The following is a 5,433-nucleotide window of genomic DNA, read 5'->3' as shown; positions in this document are numbered from 1 at the left end:
AGAACAGTCATGTGGTAAGAAACCTGGATTTGTTTTACATGGTAGGATTGCTGGCATTGTCTCAAGATAACGGGTACATCTTTTTAATACGTATACTTCTGCAACATATGGGACTTGAGGAAACACTTCCACAGTGGCTTCATCAGTCCACTACAAAGGTGTAAGGAGAGGATTATTATAATCAAGGGGGAAGCACTAAACCCGTAGAATTTTACAGCGCCTATGGGGGGATGGAAGGCATTCAGGGAACTGGAGCACAGATCCAATTCCCTAGATCAAGAGCCCCTCACTAGCGTCAAGGAGCCTTCCTTGAGGGGTGTAAGGAGAGGAAAAGTATAAGGTAATCAGTAGCTCAGCCTTTAATGAGTTCAGTCCATTCTTGGAGAAATGGACTACACTGTATGACAGGCAAGTGGATCCCAGTGGAACCATCCACTAGTTTAAGTAGGTCTTATCCAAAGATTGGAAAAGTATTTAAGAATTTCTCTTATCAGATCCCATGACATTTCAGTGTTTAACATTAAGGTTACTCTTCCTACTTTTACTTCAGCTTCGATGTATGTGTAGGGTGACACATCTTTATAGTTAGTGTTCCTATTACTTCCATATTCATGGGGAAGTGGAATAAGAATCTTTCCTTCATAAGCCTTGCAGAAGCAAACCAAAATTATGGGCTAGTAACCTTCCTGCATAGCTTACCAAAAATAAGAAAACTGTCAAAGTGGGAAGTTTGAATGAAAGATTATGGATGAAAATCTGAACAAGGGGGAGGGAGATCTGGTAGTTTGTGGGGAGAAAAGTGATTAGGCAAGGGGGTTTCTAAGACCTAAGGAAGTAATAATTGTAATCATGGGGGATGGGGAGCACTAAACCCATAGGATTATACAGTGCCTGTAAAGGGGAGGGGGGGGATGGAAGGTATTAATATTCCATTTAGTGAACTGGAGTGCAGATACAATTCCCGAGCTCAAGAGCCCCTCGCTGGCATCAAATGAACCTACAGGAAGTAGTAATAATGTTGAAAGCATCTGTTATGGTAGGAAAAGGCATAAATTTAAAATTTCAAGGATTGTGTAGCAAGAAGGGTTGGATGCGAGGAGTTATACGAAGTATTAATGTATCAGAAGAGATGTGTAGGATAAATTTTGGAGGAGTACATGGGGGAGTTTTGAACGAAGCCAGGTACTTGGGACCTAAATGGTTGTGGATAAAAACAGAGCCAAGTAAATCTGGTGGGCCAGAGGTAAATTAAAATGTTGGGCCTTTATGTATGGAAGGGGGTTTGATAATAGTGCATTATGAAGATGTAATACAGCACATGAATGTAGATTATAATAGGTTGATGGGGGTAGTCTTCAAGATGTGCACATTTAGGAAGGGTCAGATATTTTATCAGTTTTAGGTACAAAGAAGGGTAGAGAGCAAACTTTAAATGCTACAGAAAGTAAGAGGGCAAATGTTATAAAGGGCAAAGTGTTGTAGAGTATTGGTAGTGATGTGGGCTAGTGCAAATCTAGGTAGAGATGGGGGCATTCAGTAGTGGGCTGGAGTTTGAAAAATGCAGCATTAGAAGGCAGAGCAGAAATTTGTGGCAGGAGAAAAGTAATTGGCAAAATGATTAGGTAAAGGGTGCGAGAAGACGACACTTTCACAAGCAAGTGATGAAATTATAGTGGGTGAGGTGCTAAAATTTGTTTGAAAAAAAAGTTAAGAGTAGGGAATTAATGGATTAAACTGTAGGGGCACTAGTAGATGGGGAGTCGAGGTATTGGGAATATTTAGGAACAGTGTTAATGAAGAGTAAGTAATTTGATGCACTGGCCAGGGAGGTACATATCTTGGTGTGTAAGAGGCAGCCAAGTGGGGGGGGGGGGAAGAGGTAAGAGGCATTGTAGAATGAATTTGGGTAAAGTAGCTGGATATGACTTAGGAGAGATGTTAAGGGATCTTGATACAAGTAATTAAACACTAAACCTTTGGAGACTTGCTAGTCGATGGTTCCACTATGATTGCTGCCTCCTGCTTTGACTACAGTATAGAAGCCACTTCTAATGGCCCCATCCTCTCAAGGAAGGTTCCTTGATGTTGGTGAGGGGCTCTTGATTTAGGGAATTGGATCTCTGCTCCAGTTCCCCAAATTAAGCTGGAATGCCTTCTACACCTCCCCCCCCCCGGGCACTGTATAATCCTCCGTGTTTAGCGCTTTCCCTTTGATTATAATCTTAATCATGGCCCCATGCTGTACTTCCCACAAAAATTAATGTACTTAACAGTCCATGCTGAGGGACCAATTGCCTCAAACTTTTCTTTGCACCTTTCTGCTTTGTATTTTATGAAGCCACTGGCAAATTCAATGAAAATTCTCACGTGTTGTAGAAGCGAGAATCTTCTGCTAAGATTAGCGAGAGTGGTTTGTATTTTAAAGTAATTTATATGGTAAGGTACCTAGGGATTGGCAAAATAGGTGCTATAAAGGCAAGGTGACATTAAAACATTTAGAGGAAAAGGAAAGTTTCCCGAGTCAGCCAGGTAAAGTATGGGAGAGTTAAGAGTAAGACAACAGGACTGCAGGTAAGTTGCCTGCAAAGTAGAGGATGTGTAGATGAAGTGTTAAGTTTAAGAACATAGGAGGTAGATATAGATTTAGACAAGGCAAAAGATATGGTGGATAGGGGAGCAATGTGAAAAATATTTTAAATATGGAAAAGGCACCAAGTTATTAAATGCTGTAAAGTTTGAGTATAGGAATGCTTGGGGGAGGGGGGTAGAAGAACAGATTAAGTAGGCTTTAGGCATGTGCAAGGTTTCCAATGGAGAATATACACGGGGTAAAAAATTAAGAAATTAACACTAGGGTATGAAACAATAAATTGGGCATCACATTAGAGGAAGTTGGGAAGAAAATGTGTAGAGGTATTTGAATGTTAAGTGTCAGCAGATGGGTTTATGAAGGAAAGTACAGCAGTGCTTTGAGATAGCTTGAGACCTCTGCCTCCATGGATATTGCATCACATGCACATGGGGTCAAGCAAGAGTTTTAAATGCTGCAGGAAGGAGGCAGTGGGGTTGTCTCAGGGTAACGTGTTGTGTAATTTATACGAGTGATATATAGAAAGAATTTTTTGGAATTTCTATTGTGGGAATTAGGAGGTATAAATTACTAAGTGTTTATCAAGAGTGGTTGAGGTTTTGTCAGAGGATGGAACAGTGACAAATTGAAGTAATGCAGGTACGTGTACTAGGAAGTATTTTTTTTTTTTTTTCTGAATTAGAGTGTAAGGAAAGTAATTTTGAGAAGGTACCATGATAGCTGGATTTTAGCCTTGGAGGTGGGAGGTACAGGATTTTTTTTTTTTTTTTTTTAGAATGGAGTTAGAGATGCAAGACTGAGTGAAGAGTACTTTTTAAACTTTGTGAAAGTAAAAGTCATTACTTTCCACTTTGGGCCATCATACCTGTGGGTAAACTGCCGACATGAAGGGGTAGTTGTATGCAAGTTACTGGAGTTAAATTAGGAAGTTGTATTCCATGGTAGTTAAAGTATATTGTCGAAGCAGTGAAAGGCTTGTCAAACTAATTTTTGAAATTAATTTTAGCCCGAAAAGTTAACTGTTAATACTTAAAGTGTATGGCTTGTTAATAAAATTAACTAGGGTTTGACTCCCATTAGTTTTGTAATTTAACGGAACATAGTGGTTACAGAGTAAGATTTGCCCAAAAGATAAGACAGTTTAGTGAAAGTGGTTATACGAAGTAACTTCAAAAAGAAAGTTTGTACAGGCGAATGTAAAGGTGCACCTCCATATTTTATTTATTTTAATTCGTAGAGATTGGAAGACGCAAGCCAGTGGAAGGCCTTTGTCATTGGCCTAAAAGGTTTGGGTTTTGTTTGAAGCTGCAATTTCTAATGACTGTATAAATAAGTCACTGAAATAAAGACTGAACAGGAGTATGTATTTAATGAGTATTTTAATTAAAGATTATTTTTGATTCTAGTGTGATTAGAAGACGAGAGAAATATCCAGGAGAGGCGATTTTGAAGAGTTGATCATCCTGGGCAGGTGGTGGTTGTCTGATGTCTAGGAATATCTCACTCCAGATACCAAAGGAAAGGAGTTACAATGTCTGACTGGGTTCCCACTCCAAGTCCATTTATGCATGACCAAACCAACACCACAGCTGAGGAGAAAACAAAAATTATTACAAGATAATTAAGTATTAGGCTATTAACACTGACGAAAGACAAAGGATGTTAAATTTACTTTACCATCACTGGTAACAACTTATAAAATGACAAAGAAAGGAAATATTATTGGTAAATCACCTTACCTGCTGAGAAGAGTGGAGGTCAAGTGATCACCCACACTTCAACCCACAACAGGTAAGGTCAGTACTACCAGGAGTAGAAACTAGAGTCCCAGACATGTGGAAATTGACGTTTTGGCAGCTGCCCGCTAGATGGCAGTGTTGATGGTGACACTAGAGGCTCCTAAGAGTCTCTACCTCCATACCTCCATTTCACCGACTTTTTCCTCACAAGGAAACTGGACAAGTATCCTTACCAGGAGCCAGATCAACCAGACTGTGATGGATGTGGGTCAGCAGGCAACCAGCCCGGACATGTACCATACAAGGAGTAGGAAAAATCTTGAAACGCATCATAGGTACAGTATAACAAAGGCCTTAATGCCAATGAGGGGCTCTTGGTCCAAGGAACTGGACGTACACCTCCCATTCCTCGGATCAAACCTGAACGCCTCTGATTCCTTAGGCAATATATGATCCTTATGGGTTTAATGCTAAGCTAAGAAAACCACATTTCATGTCTGCTAATTTTTTTTTTATTATTTAAGGACACAGTATACAATCTACATGTTGTTATACATAAAACTTAACAAAAAAAGGCTCAACACTGAGAATAAAGAAGCCTAACTAGGAACGACACAGAAGAACCTACACATGAACATTCCTTAACAACAAAAGCTACAAAACAAAACCTGTTACACTTATGCATATTTTGTATAAAAACTTTATATACAAAACATTAAGTATACACCAAATCATTTCTCATACAATTGTTTTGTATAGTAACATATTACGTACATAGATTCTCGAAAACTAAAACCCCCTGACAATGTTTTCGAGGAGACTAAATCGTACTCTCCACACCCCATATAACCCAAATACACATCATATGGAACTTTGCATACTCTAGAATAAATGATAAATTATAAGAAATTTTTTGTTAAGATGTGTGCCTCCTCCCATCACCCACAAGGTACACAGTATGAACAGGTGAAATATACTCTTAATCCGTGTGTATATACGTTCCTACCTCATTAACTTCCAAACAGGAAGGAATACTGAATAGGGCAATGTACAATGCCCACTCTCTTACACAGAACATCTAACATTGACAAAGTTAAATATACA

General features: G+C 39.1%; 1 long non-coding RNA gene across 1 annotated transcript; it reads right to left on the bottom strand.

The window, feature by feature from the left end:
• Window positions 1-3,793: 3,793 nt before the first annotated feature.
• On the bottom strand, window positions 3,794-4,818 carry LOC128697259 (uncharacterized). Its single transcript, XR_008408281.2, has 2 exons — window positions 4,330-4,818; window positions 3,794-4,179 (listed from the first exon to the last, which is right to left on the bottom strand). It is a non-coding gene; the product is annotated as an uncharacterized lncRNA (long non-coding RNA).
• Window positions 4,819-5,433: the final 615 nt, after the last annotated feature.

Source organism: Cherax quadricarinatus, chromosome 89 (genome assembly GCF_038502225.1).
Source record: "Cherax quadricarinatus isolate ZL_2023a chromosome 89, ASM3850222v1, whole genome shotgun sequence".
Classification (NCBI taxonomy): domain Eukaryota; kingdom Metazoa; phylum Arthropoda; class Malacostraca; order Decapoda; family Parastacidae; genus Cherax; species Cherax quadricarinatus.
This window is presented reverse-complemented; position numbering and strand designations above follow the sequence as displayed.